This window comes from Miniopterus natalensis, chromosome X, assembly GCF_054644295.1.
Source record: "Miniopterus natalensis isolate mMinNat1 chromosome X, mMinNat1.hap1, whole genome shotgun sequence".
NCBI classification, from domain to species: Eukaryota; Metazoa; Chordata; class Mammalia; order Chiroptera; family Miniopteridae; genus Miniopterus; species Miniopterus natalensis.
Window position 1 is genome coordinate 59,651,123 of NC_142103.1, and position 27,586 is coordinate 59,678,708.

The window sequence follows — 27,586 nt, forward strand, 5'->3', positions numbered from 1 at the left end:
TCCTGGGGAAGGCCTAGTTAGTGGCAGGCTGGAAGCTGTGTTGCCAGAAACAAGGCCACTGGCCAGGTCACCTAAGCCTAGGTACTCACCATTTGGCCATACTGCCCACAACCAATTGTGGGTGTTTGAGGCTGTTTGCGGGGAGGGGAGAGGGCATTAGTAGAAACTTCCTCATAGGGGGCCATGATTTTCAAGCAAATCTAGAGAGAGTTTTCAGACGTCACAAAGATCCCAGGAAAGACTATGCCTAGACCCTAGGTTTGAGCTGGGGCAAGACAGACTGAGAGGGGCAGGGAATCTGCTTGCCTACAAAATCAGAACACCAAGAAAGGGAGGCATTGAGAAATGAAATGAGCATTGGATGGAGAGGTGGAGGCCTCCAATTTTCCACTTATTCCAGAGTCTGATCTGCTGCATGGCCTTGAGCAACGCCTTTCCATCTCTGGGCCTCAGAATCTCTGTCTCTGAGTGAGAGTTGTGCTCCAGGATCTCTAATGCAGCTCTGATTAAGTCAGGACTCACTGAATCAAGATACATAGATTCTCTTCATGTTTGAAGACATCTTTGAATCCTTTACATTGGAGACTCAGTGGGACCTCCCAGAGCAATCATCCTTCCATGCATACCCACTCCCCCCAACAACTCCCTAACCCCAAATAGGAATCTTTATGAACTTGTCTTTAGGGGAAGGGGCAAGCTGCTACCCCCAACCTCTCCCATCTCACCTGTACCTCGGAAGTCCTTCCTGTGTCTCCTTTTCATCTCTTCTTTATATTAGGGTTCTCCTAAAAGTTGTGTCTCTAGGGCCCCATTTTTAATTTCTTTTGTTTCCCCCAACCAAGGAGAGGAAGAATCTGACTGCACATCTGTTTGGAATTTGGAGGTGGGGGTAGGGAAATGAGGCAGCTTGCTTCTCCTGCACTCCATGAGTTCCAGGAGGCGGAGAACCAGTGAGAGTCAGGACCTCCCTTCACCCCGCCCCACCCCCCATGGTCCTTGTCAGCTGCCTTCTCAGCCTTTCTTATCTTTGAGACAAACAAACAATCAGGAGGCAGACCTGAAACCTTGTGCTCAGACAGCAAACAGTGCGGCAGGGCTCCGGCCTTAATGGGCCCCAGCCCTGGCCTGTCTGCTTTTGCCGGCCTGCCTGCCTCCAATGTGTTTCTGATTTGTACTGAGCTAGGGGCTCTGCCACGCTGAATGTGGCAGCTGCCTCAGCCCCCACCTCTCAGGGATCCAGGGGTGGGAAGGTTGGGAGAAGCCAGCTTGGTGCAGAGGCCAGGGCAGGAACTTCTGAGAAGCATACACAGACGTGGTGGGATGAAGGGGATGGTAGTAAGGATGGATTTCATCTGGCTATATACAAACATGCTTCTCATTTAAGGACCCAGGGGTGCCAGTCATCAGATCCCCCTTACCCATTTTCCAGGGGGTAGGCAGAGTGGGGATATGTGCGAGGTGTGGTGTGTGGGGAAGACATACCTTGCTCTGTGGACCTTTGGGAAGGAGGGGCACCTGGATTGACCTCAGCACTGGGGGGGGGGGGGTGCAGAAGGGGCTGTGTCAGAATCTCCCTTCTAAATGCACTGTCCCTATTCAAGGCTAGACGACCCCTGCTCTGCTTCCCCAGAGAAGTTCAGTTCTCCTCTTGATTCTCTCCACCCTTCCTGGTTTTTCCATGACTCTACTGTGCCCAAAAGCCATTGAATTTGGGGCTGAGAGTGCTGCTGTAGAGGCAACAGAGACAGGCAAGTTGCCCAAACCAGGTGAGAAAAGCAAGCTCCAGGCTGAACTCTGGCTACCAATTGGCTGCAGGATCTTGGAAAATTCATCCCCCAATCTGAATCTCAGTTTCCCCATCTAAAATGTGGAAGGAGGGGAGAGGTTAGAGTAGATGGCCATGTGGGGTGCTACAGCCCAGGAAAATGATGAGCCAGGGCCCCCCTGCTGTGCACCACTGTGCCAGGCCACCTGGTACTGCTAACAGTGCCCGGGGACTCAGGCTATTTTCTTGAGTAAGCAGTCCCTTCAACCTTTCCTCATACAGCCAGCCACATCAAGGTCAGCCCTGGCTATGCCGTGGACTCGGGCCCAGGCTCCTTCATGATGATAAAGGGAGACAAAGCCCATTCATTTATTAACTCATTCATTCGTCTTTTAATCATGTGTTGGCACCCACAGTGTGCCAGGCACTGCCTAACCACATCCAGCCCAAGAGACTTACCACCCTCAGACCTCTGTTAGAAGCCTCTACCTGGTCTCTCCTCAGCTCAGCAGCTTCTCCCCCTCACTCTAGAGAGGCTGCCCTCCACGTGCACTCCTCCCCTCCCCATCCCAGGCTAATGTCCAGTGTCCTCTGAGCTCCCACTTTCTGGATGGCTGCCTGGCTGCTTTTCTAGGACTGGCCCCACCTCTGCCTGAATAGGCCTCCAGGCCTCCACCTCTGGGTTTATATTTCACAGGCTCTTTAGCCCTGTCTCCTTTTCTCTCTAAAGATTCCTCCCTTTGCTTTGCTTTATCTAAGGTGGAGCCTTCTGGATCCAGCCTAGAGTTGTAGGAACACCACACACACATACAGCTCTGTGGCACTGAGTTTCCCACCCCTCCCAGCCCGCTTTTCTCTGCACAGCTGTGGGCAGTCAACAGAGACCCAGGGGCAGCCAGCAGGGAGGGGCACATGATTCAGTGTGAGACTGGCTGTTCACTTGGCCAAGGATGGTGGAGGGGCTGCGGGGTGGAGGGGATAGGGGTGGGTAGGTGCTGGTGAGTGGCGACGGAGGAGTTCATGTCAAGGAACAGCCAGCTGGGGTATGTGTCAGAGTGAATGGGCGGGTGTGTGGCTCCATGTGTGACCCTCCCAGCAGCTGTCAGCCTGCATTAGCAGACACATGGGTGAATCTGCACGCGGGTACAAGAGGCAGCAGGGTATAGGGGAGCATGGACAAAAAAACAAAACATTGGCTGCAGGGGTCAAACCAAGAGGTTTTCTGGTCCTGGCTCTCCTGCCAGGTTTCTAAGGCCCATCCCCTCTCTGGGCCTCAGTTTCTCCATCTGTAACCTGAGAGGGTTGAATTGGAGATCTCTAAGGAAGATTGCATCTCTAACATGCTCTGCTTCCTTGATTTTCTTGATACTGGGGCAGACTCAGAAACTCTTCCTTGCCCAGCCGGGTGTGACTCAGCTGTTGCGCATCAATCTAGGATCTAGGAGATCACAGTTCGATTCCCAGTCAGGGCACGTGCCCAGATTGCAGGCTCGATCCCCAGTCGGGGGCGTGCAGGAGGCAGCCTATCAATGACAACTCTCTCATCATTGATGTTTCTATTTCTCCCTCTCCCTTCCTCCCTCTCTGAAATCAATAAAGATATATTAAAAAAAGAAAAGAAAAGAGACTCTTCCTTTTTGCAGACAGAGGACACCAAAGAAAGATACAGAGTCCCTCTGAAATAGCCGTGAAACTTCCACTACTCTTGTAAATCACAGACTCTTTTTTGTACTTTGTCTTCCTAGAACCAATGGAAGGGCAGAGGTGGAGAAGAGTGGGGCTGCATCTGAGAACCTTCCCCTTGGTAAGCAGGGCTGGGGGCCAAAAGGAGGTATCCAGAGGTGCTTTGTATTCATGAATGCAGATTTCTAGAAAGAGTGCAAGGAGCCCATCCCTGCCGTATCACCACCCATGTTTCTCCAGGAGGGCCTTAAGGGCCGCAAGACATCTCTAGAGGCCAGCAAACACTGTGTTTGCTTAGAGGATGGGTGTTACAGATAAATAAAAATAGAAAAGTTTTATGAAGATGCTTTTATTCACACTCTAGGATGTTAAAATTGTCCATACTATCCTTGGTACCATCACTACTAAGCTGAATTTGAATCCTGACCTTACCACTAGCTTCCCTGGATGACCTTGTGCAAGTCATTCCTCTTTCTTGTGCCTTAGTTTGACTATCTGTACAATGCTGGAGGGGCAGGGGGTAGTTTCCATTGTCCCCAGGGTCCTTCCTAGGGAGCCCTCACAGGCAACAACTTCATAGTTCTCCCAAGACCTTGAGCTGTGGAGGAGCTGCAGGAGGGGAGGTCGGTTCCATTCATATTCCAATGAAAACGAGGCCAGGCAGGCAAGTATACTTTCTAAGTCTTGATTTGAAGTCAGAGGTGAAAGAACTTGCCAAGGTCACAGAGCAAGTGGGTGGCAGAGCCAGCCCAAGACCAGATCTTCTGGGTCAGAGTCCAGCACTCCGCCATTGTCCCCCACCCATATACAACTGATTTATTTCCCTCAAGTGTTCTAGGAAAATGGGTGGGGACTAAGAGAGCTCTCAGGACCCACAGCTGGGTCTGAGAAGGTTAAATTCCCAGCTGGAAACATTAATCAAGGCCTCCAGAAACTGGGCAGTCCTTGCAACTCACAAATAAGTACTTCAGGCCACAGGAAATGATCCCAGACCACAAGGCCTGGGATTGCACCAGAACAGTCCTGCTTGTGTGTCAGCCAATGTGTGGGAGAGGCAGCCTGGGGTGGGGAGGGGAAGAGGGCATCCTACAGAGCTTGGCTTTAGGCCTAACTCTGTTATTTTGCTAGTTGAGGATCTTTGAGCAAGTTATCCCCTAGCCCCATTTGTGAAATGGTAAGAACGAGCAGTATCTCCTCATGGGGTTGCTAGAGGAATTACTGGACTCACAGATGTGCAAGTCATTGCGAACTGAAAATGTTGCTCAGGTAGGAGGGACTGTTCTGTTCTTAGAAATGCTGCTTGTACACATGACCTCTGTGCAACTTTGGAGGAGGTCACCGAGGAGGGCCTTGTTCCAGGGCCACTGCATCTAGTGTTGAGAGAATGGGGAAAGCACTTGATTATCTATTCTGGGGTGTGTGCCTGTGTGAAGGAATGTGCCTTTGGGAGGAGTGGGAGCTGAGGGCCTATGGAGCACCCTTTCATGTGGGGGCTGAACTGAGGGGTCCTGAGGCAGAGCTGGGGCCTTTGGGCAGGAATGCAATTTCACAAAGCCACCCCACATTGCTGAGTCCCACCATGACCACAGCAGGGCACTGGAGACCTGGGGAAGGGGGTGGGGCTTCTGGCCTTTTCTCTGAGAAGAGACACTTTCCAAGAGGGTGGCTATAACACAGGATTTCCATTTCAATGCTCCCTGGCAAGCTGCCCTCCCCAGAAAAAGCTGCCCTCCCCAGAAATCTGCTAAAGGCTCACAGAAAAGCCTTTAAAAACACACTAATTACAAACAATTCCTTGGCTTCTCCAGATTTCCCTCCATGTGACACGGGGGGCTGGACTGGGCTGGAATGGGGAGGAGATAGGGAAGAGGAGGGCTCACTTACTTGTGACTGCTGCTTTATGTGTGAAAGCTGGGGCTGGAGCCCAGCCAGAGCACTGGCCTAAGGGGGCCAAGCATTGGTCTCCTCTTTCCCTCTGGGTGCCCCAAAGGTCTAGCTGGGCGTGGGTGGCTGGGAGAAGCTATGAGAGCCTAGAGCAGGTGCCTGAGAAAAGATAGTGGGTCTCCAGGAAGCCTGCTGCAAATGGGGCCAGAACAAGCTGCTGAGCTGGGTGAGCCAAGCCCCTGTGGCTTGTATAAACATGGGGGCCAGAGATAGGTGGCTGAAAGAAAGTCATTCCCTAATTCTTTCCTCTGATCCCCCAGGGAGGAAGTGGGATGGCAGGTCATGGTTCTGAGCTCTCCAAGCCCACCAAAGCTCTTTGCAATGGCTCTTAACAGTTCTGGCCTAATCTGATAGAGAGCCTGGGGCATCTTGGCTAAAGTTTGGCCTGCACACAGCAACCCCTACAAGCAGGGCCCAAGCCCTGGGAGGGGTCATTCTGTGCCTTTAGGAAGCTGAATGAAAGGAACCCCATTAATTTGTTCTGACTGGCCTCCATTAATGTCTTTGTTCATGTAGGGGACGTGGTGCCTTGGGAGCAGGGGGGCACTGTTTCATGCCTCTTTGTCCTTTGTCTGAAAATAACAATAATCACTCACACTCCTAGAGCATGTCCTCTGTGCCAAAAGCAGTTCTAAGCTCTTTACACGTACTTCCTCATTTCATCTTTGCAACCAGCTCTGTGAGGAAGAAACCAATGCACAGAGAAGTGTAATGACTTGTTGAACATCACACAGCTTGACAAGTAAAGGTAAAGATGCTGGGCTTGGAACCCAGGTGGTATGGCTCCAAAGTCTTAATGATTGTGTCTATGATGATTAGTGCCTGTCCCGTGCCAGCCTTTCCACACATGTATTTTCATGTACAACTCTGTGAGGCAGATACGATTGTCTCCAACATACAAACCAGACAGGAAAGATGTAACAGGGATTGCCTGCCTTTCTCAAGGCCCAAGAATTGGTAAGGAGCAGAGGTGGTATTTCAAAACCCAGCTCTGCCTACTTTTTGACATGCTGACTTCTGTGGAACACCTTTGTCACTGTTTCAATCATTCCACAAATTCAGATGCAGTCCTGTATATTTTGGGTGTTTAGCATGCACCAGACATTTATTTGTCTAATTGTTTTGCCTATATCATCCCATTTGAGACCACACCTGTCATGGGAGTTTGGGTGTGTCATTCCCATTTGCAGATGAGAACTCTGAGTATCAGAGACCTTCTATTTTGTCTCTTCTCCCTCTAGGCAGGCTGCCCCAAACCATCGCAGCATTTACATACCCATTTCTTTGGTTAGAATCCTCCCCAGCCACAGTCCCATTCTCCTTGGACCTCCAGCTAGAAAGAAATGGGGCCTGTTCAAGACTTTCTGTTGATAAAATGTTGGAGTCCCAACTCTACCACTCCAGAGCTGGGGCGACTTGGGGTAAGTTACTGCACTGTCTGAGCCATGAGGCTGGTCAAATGACAACATGGGATGGGAAAGCATTCTGTAAAGTCAGGAGGACTGCAAACAGGTAAGTGGGGGTCTCTGAGACCAAGAGACTCATCTCTGGGTTTCCATCCTTAGCATTCTGGCATAACCTCATTGTACACATGTCCAACACATGTACTGGCACCACTATTGAAACACACATACCAGCACCAATAAGCTTCAAACAGATGGGTAGGAGGGGATTGTCCTTGCCCCTGAGTTGTCATTCCTCCAGGCAGACCATCCACTCATTCCTTTAATCTTCCTTTGTAGGACAAGATTTGGAGACCTCCTTCCCCTAAGGCAGTGAGGTTAAGTAGAAAAGATCATGGGGTTTGGGAATCATGCAGACCTGGGTTTACATCTATGTTCTGCCCATTTCTAGCTGTGTGATCTCAGGAAATGCCATTTACCTCTCTGAACCTCCATTTCTTCATTTGCAAAATGGAGATATTAGTGCTATCAGACTAGTCAGAGGCTCAAGTGAAAAGTGCTGGGCTAGGGGATAGAGATGCAAAGACAAATCGACCTCAGTGCTTGACAGCAAGTAACAGGAGAGGAAGGTCAAGCAGTAGGCAGATGGTCTCAAGTGCCATGATGGAATTTAGCCAGGGGCCCAGAAGAGGGCCACTTGTCTTAGTCTCAGAGGAGGAGGTGGCTTCACAAGGATGGTAATGTCTGAGCTGGTCCTTGAAGTGGGAATAATAGCTAATAACAGCTAACACACTGCACTTAATATGTGTCAGGCCATTCTAAGTGCTTTATAAGCATTATCTAATTTACTCCCTAATGAGATGAATACAACCTTCTGAGATTAAAAAGAACTATTGTTATCCCCATTTTATAGATAGGGAAAGCGAGGCATTAAAAAGGTAAGTGACTTACCTATCTAGGCAGTCAGGCTCCTGAGCTCACCCTCTTACCACTCCATCAAGCTGCCTATGTGAGTAGGAGTTTGCCACCTGAACAGAGGCTGAGAGAATTGAGTGTGACATAAGGAGCACAATACGTGCCAGAGCTAGGAGATGAGGGTAGGTGGGCAGGGCCAGACCCTACAGGGCCTTGTGTGCAAGTCTGGGGAACTTTGACTCTGCTCTGGAGACAATGAGGAGCATTTTAATTGGGAAATTACATGCTGAGATCTGTCTGCAGAAAAGGTCTCTCTGACTTCGGTATGGAGGCTGGTCAGAGGAAGATGCACTCTGGCGGCAGAGAAATGATCAAGGCCTAAATTAGGACAGTGTTTGTAAGGATGGAATGCTTGGGATAGATTCCAGAGCTATTAAGGAGGTAGAATTGGCAGGTCATGATAATTAATTAGATATGAGGGGTGAGAGAGAGGGAGGAATGAAGGCCTAGCTTGAGAGCCTGGGTGGGGCTGCCCCTTGATAAATGAAACTAGTGGAAGTGTGGCTGTGAGAATAAGTCCTGTTTGGGGCCAGGTGGGTTTTAGAGTGTCTTTGGACATGACCACAAGGTAAATGTCTATACTGACTGAAGCTCGTGAGAGGGGTCCAGGCTGAGGAGCTATTTGGAATTCACTTGCTGGGAGGAGATGGTAGAAGCCACAGGAGTGGTTGGCATGCCTGCAGAGCATCTTTGGGGAGGAGAGCTTGTGAGAAGCACTTTAGGGGACCCAACATTTAAGGGGTGTACTGAAGAAGAGGGGCCTGGGAGAGGGACTGAGAAAAAAGGGTCAAAGAATTAGGAGGAGAACCAAGAAAGCCAAGTTTAAGTAGAGAGTTTAGAGTTAGGTAGTAGAGATTTTCCTGAAGCAAGAGGTGGTCAAAATATCAAATGTGGTTGAGAGGTCCACTGAGTTAAGGATAGAAAATCATCCACTGACTTTTGATATTAGATCTCTGAGGTCGGAGTGAGAGCTGACATAGGGATTGGAGCCTGAGAGCAGTGATCTAATTTGGCAAGGGCAGGAGAAGTGGGGACAGCCTGGCGAGGACCCTGGGAAAAGGAGATACAGAGCACTAGCTAGAGGGAGACACAGGGTCAAGAGGGAGCCAAGAGCAGGTTATGGAAATGTTAGGCTCTTCTCTCTGGGCTCCTTTGCTGCCTGTCTCCCTAACCCCCACTTGGGTTTCTGCCTTGGGCATGCTGAGGTTTGTCAGTGCCTTTCGAAGTGCTGGGCCCTCCACCTTTCCTCAGGCTCTCTCAAATCTTGCAGCAAAACCTCTTTCCTTGGCTCTGGAATAAAGCCCTGGGAGAGCCAATGAGACAGCAATTAGACCAGTTGCAACGGCCATCCCCTCACATCTTTGTGCCAAGACAGGCCTGATAGCACCTCCCACACTCTTCCTGGGCCAGACCCACTGCCTGCTCTCCCTCCCATGTGACCCTCATTGCCACCATCTACAGAGGAGTCTCCAAGGGGCTGGAGGATGGGAGGTGACCTTGCTAACCTCTCTGTCCTCTGCCTGAGCTGGACATCAGTGTTTCCAGGAGCCAAGTGCAACCCTAAGAACCCCAGGACTGGGCCAGTGACCACCAGTTTAAGGGCAGGGAAAGAGGGTGAAGGAAAAGGACAGGAGAATGGCTCCTTTCCAGACCCCTGCCCTTCACTTCTGTGTGACTTAAGATGTAGCCCCCTTACAAGGCACTTGTGTCTCCCCTTCTGTGAATCTTCAGAGGATTCCAGCTCCTAGAAAGAAATGTGCCTTTATCTGTGGGGTTGGTCCTTGTGGGCCTACAACATCTGCATGCTGTGCTCTGTTGCTGTGGGGACCTAATTTTTTCCAGAGGCTTTTCAGCCATGGGAGGAAGACTTTATCGCCCTGGGAATCATCCATTTCCCATCGCTAGCCCCAGCCATAGACCAGTCTTCTCCTATCCTGTTTCAAGCTTATACTCAATGGCAGCTCCCTGCCCTTAACTTCACCCTTGTAAAGCTAATATATCCTACAACTATCATAAAATGTCCATCTCAACAGTTTTTGGTAGAATGAAGGCTATGAATACCTCAGTCTATGTTGCATGGAAAAGACCCAACTTCCTCTCTGCCCTTCCTCCTTCCACAAGCATCTCAGTCTCTGGCTCTACATTCCTGGGAAACAGAAACACACCAGAGATCACTCCTGCCCTTACAGAGCTCACTATCTGCTGGGAGACATAGACAGACTCACCGATAATCCAAATACCTTATTTAGATGTTGCGCTGGGAGATTGTTCAGAGTACAGGGAGGGAGTGATGGAATTCTCACTAGGCGCCTGGGAGACCTGCAAGGTCAGTAAATGTGTGGGAGGCAAAGGAAGCAGACCTGGAGGCACACAATGGCCTGGTGTTTTTGAAAGATGGGGCCTGGGTTCTGAGCACCTCTCATGATACAGATAGGACACTGACCTTTCAAAAAGAATGTCCTCTCCCCAATGTTTTATTCTTATGAGATCATGTAAAGAAGCAGGGGAAAGCTGCATAAACCACAGCTTGAGGACTGGAGTCGCCAAGTTGGCTGTGGGTGCTGAGGGCAGCTGGGCCTGGCAGAGACAGAATGTATGGTGAGCTGGGGCCAAGTGGTGGCTGTAGAGTAAACTGGTACCAGAGACTTGAAGCCCTCAGCCTTCTCATCTCTAAAATGGGGACATAAGCTTGATATGTAAGAGAAATGACAGAATCCCTGTAAAAAGGCATTGGAAATATGAAGCTGTGTTCATGGGAAAGATTGTTGTTATTGGGATCCCTCTTTCCAGCCCTCAGGTTAAAAGCTACCACCTTCAGGAAGCCTTCCTTGGTTCTTGCCAGCTGGCAGTCATCACCCCTCTTCTGACCATTCCTTGTACAGCATCCATGAGTGCCTGAAAGGCAGAGCCCAAGTCTGGTTTCTCTCTGCATGTGCAGGGTCTAGCCCTGGATAGGTTCCTACGAATCAAGACTCAGGTACACTCATGTTCTGCCATGCTCACACATGGCTCAACATACCAGCATACCTGGACAGGAGTCTAGGTACCACACTTGGAGATGCCCCTGTGAGCACAGGTGTTCTCCGGCATGTGCACCAGTTCCCACATTCACATGGACTACTCTCCTGTGAACAGCCTCCCCTCACACATGTGTGTCCCTTTTCAGTTTCTTTTTAGTAGTCTGTTGGACTCAATACCACACACTCCAGTTTACAGACAACAAAGTGAGGTTCAGAGAGCTGTCCTGCCAGCAGCCTGGAGAAAAGCTTCATGTAGAAGCCCTAGTGGGCACATGCTTTCTCTGGGCATACCCTCAGCCTTGTTTGTGTACGTGAGCCCCCAGGCTAACTGATTTCTGCTCCACATGGGACAGCAGAAAGTATCAGTTTGACCTTTTGAGAAGTGCTCACAGAACTGGTCACTTACTGGGAAGGCAGTGCTGCTGGTGGGAGTGGAGTGGGGAGGGTGGGGGCAGGGGTGTCAGAGTTGAGGAGGGAGGGGAAAACCTGATCAAAACCATGTCACAAAGGAGAGAGGAAGGGGGAGAGAGAGAAGGAGAGGGGAGAGAGAGGGAGACAGAGAGAGAGAGGTTTCCATTCACAAAGAAATCATTATGGTTAATTTAATTCATTGTAGCATTTAATACAGAAAAGCTTTTCTACAGAGACTGGGCATCAGGCCAACATTTATATATAAATGGGTTTTATTTTAAAAGCAAATGCAGTGAGGGGGATAGACTGGGGCTAGTCCTCTCACTCCCTCTCTCCTTCCCTCCCCTCTTTCTTTAGCTACCTTTCTGAGCCTGTGTAGATGAGGAATTGGGTTTCCCAGAACGCAGGAACCCCCAACTCCCCACTCCTATGGCCCAGAATTTCTCTTATTCCTGTCCCCAAGCCTTGGTTTCTCCACTTTCTCAGGACCATAGGGAGACCCTAGCCTGTGTCTAACTCAGAGCTGCATTTAGAAATTAAAATCCTTGAATGCTACCCTTAAGGTAGCGCTTGGAGATCACTTCACCTGCTTTGTCCCCATGAGGCAGCCTCTAACTGCTACACAGATGAGGATACTGAAGCTCAGAAAAGAGGCATAGCCTGCCTGGTCATATAACTTGGTCAGTGGTAATGGCAGAAATCAAACCTGGGTTTTCTGTTTCTCCGTTCAGTGTCCCAGGAGGTAGTCCTCTACCCTGTCAGCTCTTTAATCTGTGCCCAGGATCTTAGGGGCCTAGCACTGCTTCCTCCTGCACCTGAGTTTCAGCCCAGATCTTCCTTTCCAGGCAGTTCCATGTGCCTCTGAAATGCTCCCCCCAGTCCCATCACTTCTAGTCCTCCAGCCAGCTAATCAACTAATTTACACTGTGGTGTCAGTGGCAAATAATCAGTTACTGTAAAGTGCTCATGGTGCAATTTCAGACTCTCTGGGCTTGTTAGAGGCTGGAAAAGAGCTGTGGGGATAAGAAGACCTTTTAAGAATCTATCACATTATATTACAAATCATTTATCTGGCACCCTGTGTTGCCATATATTTATGAAGTGTCATTGGTCTAGGATCACAGTATACTGATGGACATACTGCCATGGGTTGAGTAGCACCAGCTCTTAAAGGAACATGTCCAAGAAGGCCCCCAGACTTGCTTGCCCTCATTTTCTTCCCAACCCTCCAGCTCCGGCAGCAGGGACCCAGACACACCTAGGCAGCCACTTTCTTCTTGCTTAGTGCGGCTGGGCCCTGGGGATGAAGGAAGCATGTAAGAACGAGGAGCCACAGCACTGACTTGAGCTATCTAGAGAGTTGACTTCCTTTCCTTCCGCCCCAGCAGGCACCAAGTTTTTGCTTCTTCACATAGTAGAACTGCCTCCACATGCTCCCACCCTAGAAAACTGAGGTGACATGTTCAAGGCCATGGCACTAGGACATAGTGGAGTTGGAGCTGGCATTCAAGTCCTGTGACCCTTTGGCTGACCAAAGGCTACCTTCCCCCCATGCTCAGACAAAGAGGACCAGCTCAGTGTCAGAAGGTGGAGTTTCTGATTCAAACAAGAACTCATGACCTCTCAGGTGTGCTTCCTTAAGCTACCCACCAGGCTGTCCAACTCCCATTGGGAGGGAGCTGGTTTACCCAGCAGATTTGACATCAGGATGAAGCACATCATTGAAAGAGGGAGCAGAGGCCTGGGTCCAAGCTCCCAGTCCATGACTAGAGGGGCTTGAAGCTGGGTTCTAAACTTTGAGAAGGCCAGGAGTCCCCTCGTAGCCCTCCTGTGCATCCCCAGGTCTCCCAGTGGCCTGGCTGGTGTTTGGGGTTCAAGCCCAGCCCTGTCCTGCATCTGGATCTCATTAGCTCGCTACATTCCTTCTTAGCCAAGAAGAATGTGTGCCACGCTGGAGGAGTTGCTGGACCCGGACTTGCCCTTTGGACAGGCTATCAAAGCAGCAGTGGCGGGCAGCGGGCCCCTGGAGAGGGGCTTCCAGGGCTCTCCATCATCAAGCCTAGCCAGAAGCTCCAGGTTTGAGCAGGCCTCTTTCAGCAGGCAGTGGCTGCTGCGTAAGAGTGAGCCAAGCGGTTGGGCTGCGCCTGGGCAGGCCCACTGCTTCTGATTAGCAGCTCACCCGTTTCTCCTGCCCCCCACCTTCCCCTGCAGCCAGAGCAGATGGGAGCCACCCAGATGCTCCCTTAAATCCAAGACTGGAGTGAGGAAGGGGCCCTCCGCCCCTACTCAGGGCAGGAGGGAGGGAGGTGACCTCTGCAGACCTCTACCAGCTTTAGAAAGCAGGCACTTAGGTTTTCCATGCCAAGTCTTTCTTAAGAGTCCCCTCTCTGAAGTGCTCCAGGCACATGCAGCCTTAGTTAGAGGCAGGTATTAAAAAATCATACTGAGGCCTGTGCAGTCTTTTATAGTACAGTACAGTGGTTAAGAGTGAAGGTTCTGAAGCCAGGACCCCTGGGCTTAAATCCAGGCTCTGCTACTTCTTTGCTCTGTGACTTGGGGCAAGTTAGTGTCTCTGTGCCTTAGATCTTCCTCAAACCCTCTATAAAACTTCAAGAACAATAGGTGCTTAGGTCATAGTGTTGCTGTGAGGCTTAAATGAGTTGATACTTGTAAAGTGCTTAGAATGGTGCCTGGCACATAGTGAGCCTGCAGCAAATTATTATTGTTACAAAGTTTATTTACATCATTGACTCATTGGAATCTGGAGCAACCCTGTGATATAAGGGTTACAATGGGAAGCTAGAAGGGGAGGGCCTTACCCCAAGTCCCTTAAGCAACAGTGGGAAGGAACTTACATCCAGGCTGAAAGTCGCACATTTGCCACATGGCCAAAGGGCCAAGAGGAACCGATCAAGAATTTCTAAGTGCTGAGTACAGAGGAGTGCTAATACCTCAGGGCCAAGTCAAAACCAGTGGTCTATAGTTGCTTGGGGCCCTGAAAAGACCCACCCATGGTCTCTAAAGGGGGCTCATTTCTCTAAGGGGGCAACTCACCTTCTGTGAGTGACAAGCCAGGAGTCCATGATGAAGCCAAGTGTCTCGAGGGGGGAGGAGGTAGGAGTGCCACCAAGGTGGCTGATGAAGCATTGGATAGTCAGCTTCGAGGAAGGGTAGGATAACAAGAGAACCCAGGAGCCCACCTTCTGGCCCAAAGGATATCCCCCTTATCCCTTGGGTAGCCTGGGTAACTTCTGCGGCCATCTTCTACTCCCTTGCCCTCTAGGCAGCCCCCAGGTTTCCTTGCTTGCCTCCTTGCTGTCTGATGGGGTAGGAGGTAGGTGAGAAATCGGAATTGGAGTTCCTGCCCTTCTCCCTCCCAGACCCTTCCCATAGCACAAAGGATACTGGCCAGCCCTGCAGGGAGCTGGTGGCAGAACCTCCAGGGACTATGACTACAGCTCACCCTTGTTTCTGCCCACAAGGCTGTTGGCACCAAAAGCTTCAAGCCCCCATTCTAAACTGAGCTCAGAGATTTGCTGAGGATTGAGTTCTGAAGAGGGAAAAGAGGGAAAAGAGAGAGCTTGAGAGGGTGCTGCTGATACAGAGCTCTCAAGACAGATCCCAGGGTCTGCTCAGATAGCAGCAGTGGCTCCTGCTCCACCATGGCGAGGTGGGGCAGGGAGGAGAGCAGAGCCTGAATCCTGGATTCAAGTGCAGATTCAATCACTTGGGGTACATGATGACACTAGACAAGTCACTCCCTGCCTCTGTGCCTCCAGGTCCTCGTCTGTACAAGGAAGTAATAATGCCTGTGTCTTGGGGCTGAAGTGACACTGCAGGAAAGAGATGGTATGTGGGAAGAGCCCTGTACAGGGCCAGCACCAAGGAGGTGCTCAATAGCCACTCCCCACAGGCCCTGTGCAGCCATTACTCATGCTCTCAGAGCAAACAACTTTGTGGTCCTGGGTCCCAGCTTCCCTTGTCAGGGCCATTTGTCATTTGGGGGCTGCTCATCCCCTCATGGCATCCTGATTTCTTTTTGAGAAATTCCCTTTCTCCATTTTATGTGGTTTTACTGGGGGGTAATCTAAGGCAACTGCTTCAACGGAAGTAAAGGGGGCTAGCGTGACTGAAGCTCAGTGAAAGGATGTTCCCTCTTTGAGCAAGTGCCACCATAGAGGGGTGGGTAGAGGCCACTGTTGGCTGTGTGGCAACGAAGGCATCCTGACCAGGCTGTGCTGCTGTTTCTTGGCTTCTTGGAATTTTCTTGGTTCTTGCTCACTCTCAAGTCTTCTTCTGCAGCTCCCACACGTTCTGAGAGCACCCTTTCAAGAGTCTCAGTACAAATTCCCTTTCTGCTCAATAGGACCCAGTTTGGTTTCTGTGTTTATCCTCCAAACCCTTCCTCCTTCATCTCCCACCAGACTATGGGGGTTGAAACCTGTCCTCTGGTCCCCTGGATCCCTTCTCAGGACCTAGCAATGCTCCCAAAGGGCCCACTTACTGGCACAGTCCTAGCCTCTGACTGGGGAAGGGAACTATGCTTTGTCAGAGGCTGGGCAGGTGCCTTCAGCTTCAGGGAGATACTGCTTGACCAAAGGTGTGGGAGGAAGCCATCTGCTGTGGAGGCAAGGGTCAAGATGGATGTCTTCCAGAGGTATTGGGCATCCTTGCTAAGGAGACCTTAGCCACCCTCAGGAATCACATGTTCAGTCCTAGAAAAGGCTTGGCCCAGAGCATGCACCAGCTAGTTTGTTTTTTGTTCTGCCCTGGAGTTCTGCTACTGTGGACTAAGAAGACAGAAGTCAGTGAAGAAGGGTCAGGCCCCCACCTGTAGGCCAAGGCTAGCAGAGCAGTGCAGGGAGGGGCCCAGGAAAAGCCTGAACTTTGTTTTATGCATCCACACACATATATAAGGACATACAGGAGTGTAGAAGTGGTTTCATTTTCAAATGGGGTTCTCTCTATATGAACACGTGTTTTACAACTTGCTTTTAAACCTTGACAGGAGGTGTGGGGTGTCTTTCCACAGTGCATGTGTTGATCTATCTTATTCTTTTGAGCAGCTACATTGGATCCTATAGTATAAAATAGTCTGTCAAACCAGTCTCCTAATGAAGGCCATTTAGGTTAGGTACAATGTGCCCCTTTTATATGTACTACCATTTTCCATCTATCACCATGCATGTATGAGTCCTGTAGGATGATTCCCCAGAAAAGGAATGCTGAGTTAAATGCTCATATTTTTTCTTCTTATAATTCTATCCTCCTCCCCACTAGACTGCAAGCTCTGGGGACAAGGTCAGGGTCCTGCAGCACTGGGAGAGAGGGAGGAAGAAAAGAAAGAGGTTGAGGAGGTGACTGTGGAAACCTTCTGACTTGCAAGTAGAAGGATGTTGATTTTCCACCAGGTTCTCCTGGGAAAACATCTCCAACACCAGTTCTGGCCTTCTGAGGACATAGGGCACTGAATCAAGAGCCATCTTCCTGGACCTCTGGATCAGGCCCACCTGTGGGCACTCTGCTGAGGAGACCTGGCTTGGTTGAGCCAAGGCAGGAGCAGGCAGCCTCCCTCCCCACATAGAGCTGGCACAGACTTACAGGCAGTGTAACACCCCCAGCCTCCCCTTCATGTGGCTCCTGGGACTTGCACTGTTTCCAGACTTTAGGTCTGTCTTCTCCTTCTCTTATTTACCTGCCAGAGACCTGGGTCTTAACCCCCCTGCACACCTCCAGAAGGCATGCTTGGGCATGGTGGGGCAAGGAGTCCAGAGAGGTTGCAAAGTATAGAGCCCATTGATGCCACCTGGAAGGGGTTGGGCAGAGCTGTGGCAAGAGGCTGGGGATTTTTCCTTAATAACAACCTGGTGCCCCAATTCATTGGCAGCTCTGCCTGCCTGCAAGCCAGCTTGTATGTACCCCCTCCCTCCTAGAGGAGCCTTCATCTTCAAAGCTTTTTAGGAAACAGTTAATTAACCCCTACAGCCCCACCGCCTGCCCAGAAGGCAACTGATTCCCTTGTTTCTGCTGGGCAGGGAAAAAAGGAGGGCTGGTAAGACTGAAGCCTAGAGAAAGGGTGTGGAGCTGCAACCCAAGTGGTCCTTGTATCCCAGACAAGAAAACTGCTTTCTCTTTCAATCCCTCCAGCCCTCTAGCCCCACTCCTCAAATGGTTGGTAGGACCCCCAGAGGCCATGCCATACAGCCAAGGGACTAGGGGCTGAAGAGCTTATTTTGCAACACAGGTTATTTTGCATAAGTCATATCATCTCTCTATTCTTCAGTTTCCTTATCTTTAAAATAGAGACATTACCAGCATCTAGTTGTCAGGACTATGGGGACAATCCAATGGGACTTGGGAAGAGCAAACACTCTGGGGAATGTATGTCCAAATAACAATTGGACTGGAAGAAATCAGGAGTATCTGAGAGCTGTCTCATGGATGGAAAGGGCGGGCTGAGTAGAAGAAAGGGACCTTAAGAGGGCAGTGACCTGAACCCCTTGTGTTCTGTGAGCAGGGGCTGCTGCCCAGAGCTGGGGAGAGAAAGAGAGGTAGGTGCTGGCAGAAAGGAGGGGTGGGAGCCTTGCTCCCTGACATCTTCTTCGCTTTCCTTGTCTTTACCCACTCTTTTTCTCTTCCAAATTTTGCACACACACACATAGGTACATATTCATGTCTGTCTTTGTGTGCATATGTGTACACATCCAGCCCTCACCCTGGTAGAGCCAGCGCCTCTTCTGGGGGTTCAATAGAAGCTGACAGCAGCCTGACTTAGAGGACTTTTTGGCCTTCAGATACCTGCACCCACTGTGCCCCTTCTGTGTAAGGAGATCAAAGGCAACAGACATTTTTCCTTCCTGGGGCAGGGGGAGGAGGGAGGCCCAGAGAATGAAAGTTCTGGCCATTGGCAGCCAAGCCCCTGCGCTGGAGCCAGACCCCATGGGGTGGGCTGGGAGAGGCTGAACTGGGACCAGTTGGTGTTCTAGCCTCCTCCTCTTCTGGCACCAGTGAGATACTGAGACCCACTGAAGTCAAGCCAGGGGCTGGGCCACTGTGGCCAGGCCCTGTGGGCAGATGAAGAGGCAGCCTGGCGCCTGGTAAGAGGGGCAGCCAGGTGAGCAGCCCTCACACTGGAGAAAGAGGGGACTGGAAGTCCAGAGTGCGAGGCTTGTTTCTCTGGAAGGAAAACCCTTAAATACTAATTGGTAGTTGCAAGTAATTAAAGTAATTTACTCAGATTATAAAGAAATTTCTTAAAAGTGATTAGGCAACTCTGGCTGTGTATGGTTGTTGGTAATGACTTCCCCAGGGGGATTAGTGCACTTGGCAGGGTGCAATAGGGATGCTCACACTCAATGGGTTCTGATTCTTCAGGGTGGGGAAGCGGCATGGAATCTGGGGGGTGTTGGGGACTGGACTACTGAGACTCACTGGTGGGGACTGGTATCAGCCCTGAGTGTGCCTGGTGCTCCATGTGTACTGGGAGCCCTCAGCCACAGACACATGTGCAGATATACTCACTCGTGCGCACAACACACACGTGCTGTCACACAGCCCCAGACCTGGAAACATGTGTGTAGACTTTCCTCCATCTGCACAAAGGGACTCTGGCAGTCATGCCCCTATAGACACAGCAACTTGTAGAAATCACACACATGGTATTCTGCACACCTGGGCACCCACACAAATCACAGTGTCAAGAGGCAGAGATATTGGCATAGGCGCCACATGCACACCCAGACACCACAGAGATTACCAGACCTGTTTAGAATCAGGCACATACACAGTTGTAGGTGTACCAGGACAGATACACATGTACAAAAAGAAATACACACCAGCAGTGCAGTGACACATGTGGATAGACACATGCATATAATCATACAGAGTTCCAGACAAATGGAGCCCCAACTTTGCAGTCACATGTGTACAGAGCCTCATGCACAACTGCAAATTGACCTAGACATTACCCAGCTATTACACACACACGCATGCAAAACCACACAGAGACTTGCACACAGTGTCACACACACATACTGTCTGTTCCACAGTGTGCTGAGAACTGCCCTTCAACTCCTCAGGGTATTTAGAGAACATTGAGTGAGGAGCACTGCTCTGTGGATCTCTCACTCAGTCACTCCTACCCAGGTCATGCCAGGTGAATTGGAGGTAGGTCGGAGGTGGAGGGGAGAAAAAGTGGGCAGTGAGGTATAGGTAATAAGGCACAGGCTCTGAGTCCAGAGCATCACTTCCTAGCTATATGACCTATTTACATATGTATCCTTTCACATTTCTGATACTTACTTAACTCATCTGCAAAATGGGACAATACTGCTGCCTTTCTCTTGGGCAGGTTGGTCATGGGGATGAAATGAGCCCACAGGGGAGCCTTTTGCACATAGTAGGCTAGCAGCAGATGGGATTTCCTTCTCCTGGATTTTGAGGGACTGCCTAAGCTGGCCCTTAGTTTGAGGAAAAGCTCCTCTGAAACCCCCTTCATGCACTTGGCAAGATTTGGTTCTGCTGTACCCTCTGAGGCTCTCATGGGCTCAGCCCATCAGATCTCAGAGTTGGAAAGTATGATCAAAAGCAGCAAACACTGAGAGCCCTTTGAGCCCCGGGCTCTGGTTCTGGTGTGGCCTCTTGCTCACTGTATAACAGTGGGGAGCTCCTTTCCATTCTCTAGGCTTCAGGTTTTTTCTCTATTTCCAGAGAGGGTCAGAACAGGGGGAAGGGATGACCTAGATGATCCCTAAGCTCCCTCCCAGCCCATCTATTCCAGGTTTCATGTAAATGACCCATTGAGTCTGGGTGAGCATGAAAGATGGAATTGGGATGCCTATTATTTTGTCCTAAGAGGGTCTCTATTGCCCCTGGGGCCTATTGATGGTGAGGAGGGATGGGGGTGGGAGCTGAGTATAAGGGAGCATTGCTGGGGAATACAGGAGTTTCAAGATCAAGCATGAAGGAGGGAGAGAATAAAGTTATGAGCAATGTCCAAGGGACCATAGAAAAAAAGGAGTCTGGGAAAGGCCTCTCAGAATGGCCATGCCAGCTCTATTTCCATTTCAATGAATGCCAAGGGCAATTGGAACTCTATCTACTCTCTTGACCCTTTGAGGCTTCTCCACAGTTGTTATTCTGGTGACCATCTCTCCACCCACCAACTTGTTCTTCTGTCCAGAGTAGTCATAAAGTCCTTAAAACACAAAAGAGCATGTGGATTTGTCACAGAGACAGCAGGAAGGTGACATGCTGTTCCCTGGTGGGCAGGGACAGGGCAGGTGGAGTGGCTGATGGGTAGAAAGAGAGCTGAGCCCACTGCTGCGGCTTGTGGAAGGAAGGGAAGCCCTCTTAAGGAAGAAGTGGGCTCTGGAGTAGCCAGGCCCCAGGCCTTGTGGGTTTTCAGCTTCTCCCTTTTTCCTGCTACCCCCAAAAGCTTAGACTTCCTCATCTCATTGTCCTTCATTTGGCCATGTAGATTCTAACATTTATTGAATTCCCAGGTGCACAGTACCATCCCTGGTGCTAGCACATATATTCTCTTGTTTCAGACTCTCAATAGCTCTTTGAGGATGGGGACCAGACTCCTTGCATCTCAAAAGGCACTACCTTGGCACTGGCAGAGAGTCCCAGATGCCCAGGTGGAACTACACCTTGAGTGAGTCCAGGGCCATTTTGAGTGACTCCTGAGCTTGGAAACCTGACACCTGCTCTTTTTGGAGCCAGAAATGGCCCTAGTGTGGACCCTGCCCCCTGCCAGCCCTGGCACCCAGATTGGGATGTCAAAGGCCAAGGATGCCTGGGGCCTGACAAGCTTCACCCCTGGAGGCCTGGCCTGATGCACAGCCTTGCTCCTGACCAGTGGACCAGTGCCACGCTCTTTCCCTCTTCCCACTCCACCAGCAGCAGTGGCCCAGCTTGTCATTGTTGTCCTTGAACACAGATCTGTAGGGCAGCCCACTGACTTTGGAGCCAGACCAATGCTCGAATCCTGACTATGCCACTTGCTGTCTTTGAACAAGTTGCTTCACCTTTCCAAATGAGCCTCAGGTTCCTTATCAAGTAAAATGGTCACAATAACCGATTTTCCTCAAAGGCTTGCCTTCAGGCATGAAGAGATTAATAGATACAAAAGCACCTGGCACAGTTGGTCTTCATTGAGAACTAGTTCCCCTGTGTTCACACAGTCTCTTGAGGGAGCTCCTTGCCCAAGGAGGCCCGGATCTCTATCCCAGGACTTTGCACAGCCTCTTCCTTCCAGCTTCCTATCTGTGTCTTGTCCATCAGTGTTTATCCTGTGCCTTCTTGTTTCCTGAGCCTCTTGGGGTGATTGTATACACCTGGAATCCAAAGACAAGAACTCTGTCCAGATGGAGCTGGAGTAGAAGATGATCTGCTCTTAGAGCTTTCTAGAGGAGGCTGCCCCCTATATCTAGGCCTCAGGGTCCTGTATCACTTAGTTCTCAAGGTCAGAAACCACAGTCCCTACAACTGCACTTCTCATCTGCTCCTTCTTATCCTGCTGTCAGGGAGAGGGGAACAGCTGGTTCCCATCCTCCGTATAATAAGCTTGCCGTGGTAAATTGGTTTCCAAAATCATTAGGCCACAAAGATTCTATTCAGCTTCAATGTTTGCATTGGCCCCACCCTCATTTCCCAGAGGCTGGAAGACTTTCACTCCTAGAGACAGTGGCACAGAGATTCAGCCCAAGAGACTGAGAGCTTGAGGGTCAGAGGCCTGTGCAAATTTTCCCAGAGAAAGAAAGAACCAGGACAACAGTCTCAGAAGAGCCACAAAGGCCCTTCAGCCCAGAGCTTAGGAGGGGTTTGCAATCTTCACACTTTTTGGGAGGACCCTGAGCAGCTGCCCAACCACAGAAGCAAGAACCTGGCTGGACTGAAGCTTTCCAGGTGCCCAACCCTGTGCTAAGAGGGGAGAGAAGAAATGAAGGGGTATCCCCTGCTCTTGGGAGTCTGGTAGTCTAGTTGAAAGGACAGCACACACCCACACAGAGAGAAAGAGAGATGCATACTAAGTTAAAAAATACAGTATTTCTTAACAACAATGCAAGAGACATCACCAGATAACATATGCTCTGTGCCAGATGGAGGGGTTTGGGGAATAAGTGCCAGAGGACCACAGAGCAGGAAGAAAGCACACAGTGTCCTTTCCTTGGCCAGCTCTGCCACATTTGCCCAAGGCATCAGGGAAGAGTCACTTTCCTCTCTCCCAGCCACAAAGAAAGCACCACCTTTTGGCATTCTGGAAGAATTACCTATTGACCAGTGCCCAACCTGGAGTTTTCCCAGTGAATTAGGTCAAATGATGGAAACTTGAGTCTCTTGCCACCTAGTCTCCTTCTTGGGGATGTTTGGGTGCACAGAGTAAGTAGCAAGGTATTGGGGAAGGCTGTAGTCTCTAAATAAGGTTCATGGAGGAAAATGAATTACTACTAGTCATGGAATGTCCACTGTGGACTGGTAATGGTGACAGGTACAGTGCATAAATATATCAGAATTCTTTGCAAACTCTGGATTATTACCCATTTTTTAGATGAGGAAAATAATGTGCAACAAAGTGAAGGGACTTGAGCAAGGGCTCAGTGTGAGGAAATGTTTGAGCTTAGACCCCAATCTAGATCTGTCTGACTTCAAAAACCCTACTTTTCTCACTCCACCACAGAATGAATGGGGCTGGCCCTCCCCAAGAAGACCAGGTTGTTATCACTGATCCTGGGGTAGCCAAAGCAGGGGCAAATCCCTCTTCATGGGCTCTGGGTCACTTTCTCTCTCTGTAGGGACCTCAGACTACCAACTCAGAAGGCCTCAACCTCCTGGGGATTCAGAGTCCAAGCCCTCTTGCTCCCGGCTAGGCTTCTAGCCCAAGAAGATAGGGTCTGTCCTCCTGGGGACAGAAAAGAGCCTCGTGGCCTCCACGACTCAGGCTTTTGTTCCCCAGCCACTACAGAGCCTTCAGATTCAAGAAAAGTCCAGAGTCTGGCGCAGTGCTCTCCATGATTGGATCTCTGTGAGTCCACACCTGGTGATGGATGAGACTGGGAAAAAGGGGCTGGAGAGCATCTCTTTTGCCTGAGACCAGTCTGAATCTGAACTCACTCTCTGGTCTGGCACAGAATCCTGTGCCAAGAGACCCCCAGAGAAGCCACATACATGGTCTACCCTCCTGCCTCCAGTGAGTCCTAACTGAACAGATGTCACCATGACAGACCTTCAGAATCTGCATGTTCAGGTCAGCTTCTGTCCAGGAAGCTGCTATTAGGGCAAGTTGTGAGCCTGCAGAAAGTGCCTTGGTTCTTTGAATTGCTGTGGGGAGCATTTTCTACATCACCAAAGATAGCTGCCTGGAGCCCAAACCTTCAGCCATTGCCACCACCATAACCTCCACCAACATGATTTCTTCTGTCCTCATTGTTACCATTGTCATTTCCAACATCATCACCAACTTAATACAATCTGACATCACTGCCCTCACCTACCTCAATATTAACAGTTATACCACCACTCTTATCTTCATAGCCAGCAATATTGCCACTCATATAATTTCTACTCACTATTACCTCCTCCACCACCTTTTCTGGAAATAGATTTACTTATTTAAAAGGCTAATTGCCATTGCTCTCCATTCAGAGAGAATACCAGGAGCCCAAACTCTGGCCTCTAGTCAAAGACTGACAAACTAACATAGACATGTGCATGTGAGATCCACTAAAACCAACGTGTATACCTGTCATGTTATTGACATGTTTGGGAGTGTCTGTTTAGGTCAGGGGACAGAGGTCTGCCACAGCTGAAAGAACTGTGGGCCTTGACTGGATCAAGTGCTGTTCTCTTGGTTGATCTCAGCACTGTGTAGTGGGAGGCTCTACTGAAGGCTGAGGGAAGGGCTGGTAAAGAAGGGCCTTGGGAGGGAGTGGGCAGGGCCCAGAAGAACCATCTGCTAGAAGTGTAGGCTAGGCCTGGGGGTTGGCAGACCCTAAAGCCTTGAAGTTTGCTTGCTCCCACGGCTGGCTCCCATGAAGACCTGTGCCCACACGTCTATGGTGAGGTGACTCATGCCAGGCTCCGGGGCAAGGTGTGAGAGACGGCCTAAGACATGCCTTCCAAAGACTCTAATAGTGTGTGTGTGTGTGTGTGTGTGTGTGTGTGTGTGTGTGTGTGAGAGAGAGAGAGAGAGAGAGAGAGAGAGAGAGAGAGAGAGAGAGAGAAACAGTGAGAGAGAGAGTTGGGGGTAGGGCAATATGTTCCTCTTTCATTCTGAGCAAATCCTCTTTACCGAGGGTAGGGCAGTGCCAGCTAGAGAGGGTAAGAGGCTCCCTAGCTTGTGCCTCTGGGGAGAGCTCTTCAAGCCCAACACACTTTAGTAATCTCTTTTGCCCAAATGACAGCACCAGTTTCTACTCCCTGAGCTGCCTCCACAAATTCAGTTATGTCCAAAAGAAGAGGGAGCTGGCTATGGCCATTCTTCTTTTATGTGAATGGAGAAGGACCTCAGGGATACTTTTACCCTTCAGGTGACAATGAGCTCCTTCTTTCTCTCTCCTGGATGCCAGGTCTATCTCAGGACAGGGATGACTGTTAAAATCACCATCTGTTTACATACTGAGGGGATGTCAAAATGATCCTTGGTAGGGATGGGGGCGAGAGAAGATTAGCCATGAGTTGTTAATTGTTGAAGCTGGGTTATGGGTAAGTACATGGGGGCTCACAAAATGATTCTGTCTACTTTTACATATATCTGAGATTTTCTATAATAAAAGGTTAAAGCAAAGCAGAACAAAACAAAGCAAAAACCCACAAACACCATGTATGTATTGAGTTGAAATCATACTTTCCAGTAGTTTCCACCCACAGATGCCAGATATGCCTCTCAGACCATACAGACCACCTTTGTTTCCTCTGCCTCATGTTGGCCTTCAGCTTTTTGGACAAAAACATGATCTTTGGAGCCAAGTAAGATTTGGGCTGTGTGCTGTCTCTGATACTTCCTAGATGTGTGACCTCCTGGAAGTTACTCCACTTCTCTGAGTCAAAGGAGGGTTACTCCCTCAAGGTCATTGTGAGGGTTACATGTCCATAAGCCCTCTGCACAGTGCCTAGCACCAAGTGAGCGCCCAATGTGATTGAGCCTCTGTAGAACGTTGCTATTTTAGGCCAAAGTTCAGGAGCCCCCACGAACAGGGTAAACAGCCCAGCCCCACTTTCTCTGTTTCTCACACGTTGCAGTTCCCCTGCCTGAATGACCTCCCTTGGCTGTTTATCAATGTGCCTTGGCAAATGTGGGGCCTACAATCGGGCCCCATATTCCAGATGGTCTGGACAGGAGGAATACAGTGGAGCTATTACCTCTCTGCATCTGGGAACTGTATTTCTATTCATACAGCTCACAATTTCATTAGCTTTTTTAACCACCACGTCACACTGTTGGCTTCTGTGAAGCTTGTGGTCAACTCAAAGCCCTCGGTCTTTTTCACACATGCGGCTGTTAAGCCCTGTCTACCCAGCCTGAATTTGTGCAGTCAGGCTTTGAATCTCAAAGCAAGACTTTACATTTACCCTTGTTCAATTTTATCTGGCTGGTTTTGCCCCTGGTTCCAGCCCGTCGAGATTTTTTTGTTTGTTTTCATTTTTCAATTGTACATATTAACTGTTCCTCACAGCTCAGGGTCTTGGGAAATGTGGTAGTAATGAGGTCTTCTGCGTTCTCCTCCAGATCACTGATAACCTTGATGTTCAGGATAAGATCCAGGCCCAAGGCCCTGTGGCAGCGTCCTAAAGAATTCCTGCCTGGTTGACATCAATCAAGGCTCTTTAAGTTCCATTGTTCATCTGACCTTCTCCAGTCCACAGCGTTCTATCTTGTTCACAAGGACAGTGCCAGGGTCTTTATCAGAACTTTTCTGAACTCCAGGGACCAACACAGTTCCAAAATAAACTGAGGCCTAGCTGGCCTGGGTATATTCTTAGTGAAGCATTGCTTTCTCATCTCCCACTTTCATTTGGAAGTTTCCCACCAACCAGCAACTTGGTGGTTCTCTTCAGAATACTGTCATGTTCCAGACTGAGCTAAGTATTGGATATCACCAAAATCTATCTTTCCCCCATTTTTGAACTTCAATGCTATACTTGTAAATCTAGTCTCCTCGGGTTAGAGTCATGGTGATGGTTCCGACCTCTTCTCTGCAATTGCTTTCTATACCCTGGACTTGGAGAGAAGTCATTTAAAATGACAACAGTGCATTCAACTTCATAGACTGACCACTCTGGTGAGCCATGGCTGAGTGAGCTGCAATTCTTCTACTCAACAAACTGCCCATCTAGAGAAGTCATATATGCCAATAGTCCTATAAAAGGTAGAAGGTGGCGAGTGCCGGAAAAAAGGGACAGATACAATGTTGAGAGGTTTGGAGGAAAAAGAGCTGATGGACATCTGAGTGTCAATCAGGGATGGCTCTGTGGAAGAGATCACTTTGGAACTGGCCCTTAAAGCATGGGCAGGATTTGGATAGGTGGTGATAAGGTGAAAGACTTTCTAGGCCAGTGGAAGAGCCCAAGTAAAGGGATCTTGCTGGAAGTATGTAGCATGAATAGTGAGTGATAATCATAGTAGCTGCCATTTGTTAAGCTCTTATTATGTGCCAGGGATTGTATTAAGCATTTTATATACATTATTGTGGAATCCCAATGCCTGCTATGAGGTACGTACCATGATCACCTTCATTTTACATATGAACTAACAGACTTGCCAAATCATACTAGCATGTCTCTGAGACGACCTTTGAGCCAGGGCTGTCTGACTCCAAAGCCCATATTCTTAACTAGTATATTACCCAAGTCTCCATCTCTTAGCATCTTTTGAACTTCAGTGCCCTCTTGCTGCTGTTTGTTTTTCCCTCCTGGTCCATAACTGCTTCTGGGAGCCAGGTTGTGGGTGTTCTCCTTGCCCTTCCACTGGATTTCCTGGCCTCCAAGTAGAGCTATAAGACACATCTCACTGCTGGGGCCTGTTTTCTGGCTTCACCGCCTCCATGACACCATTCTCTCATAGTTTGGTTCTCTGCACCACTTTGTAGCCTTGGTGTATGACCTTTCCATTTCTGAGTTCCTTTGGAAAATCCTTTTGTAGTTCTTTTACTTCCAATACCTCCTCAAGCTCTATCATTTGAGGGTGCTGGGCCATGAAATCATCTTCCCTAACCCTCCACCCCCAATCTTTCCCCTGGCTTCTCTGAACTCTTCATTGCCGGTACCCAGACTTCATGCCACCCCTAGCCCTCCCTCGTGATGGGAGTCAGCCCTGAGAGGACTCCTCACTTCCTCCTACTGCACCCAGCACCTCCCCCTCCCCAGCCAGATCTTTCTTGGGG

General features: G+C 49.7%; 1 protein-coding gene across 1 annotated transcript in view; it reads left to right on the forward strand.

Moving 5' to 3' along the window:
- The window catches only part of PJA1 (praja ring finger ubiquitin ligase 1), a 40,854-nt gene extending 20,048 nt beyond the window's left edge, over positions 1–20,806 (forward strand). The window contains exons 2-3 of the transcript XR_015716449.1: positions 3,511–3,569; positions 20,753–20,806. The gene's annotated coding sequence lies outside the window, so the exon portion shown is untranslated. The remainder of the gene's footprint in view (positions 1–3,510; positions 3,570–20,752) is intronic.
- The last annotated feature ends 6,780 nt before the right edge of the window (positions 20,807–27,586 follow it).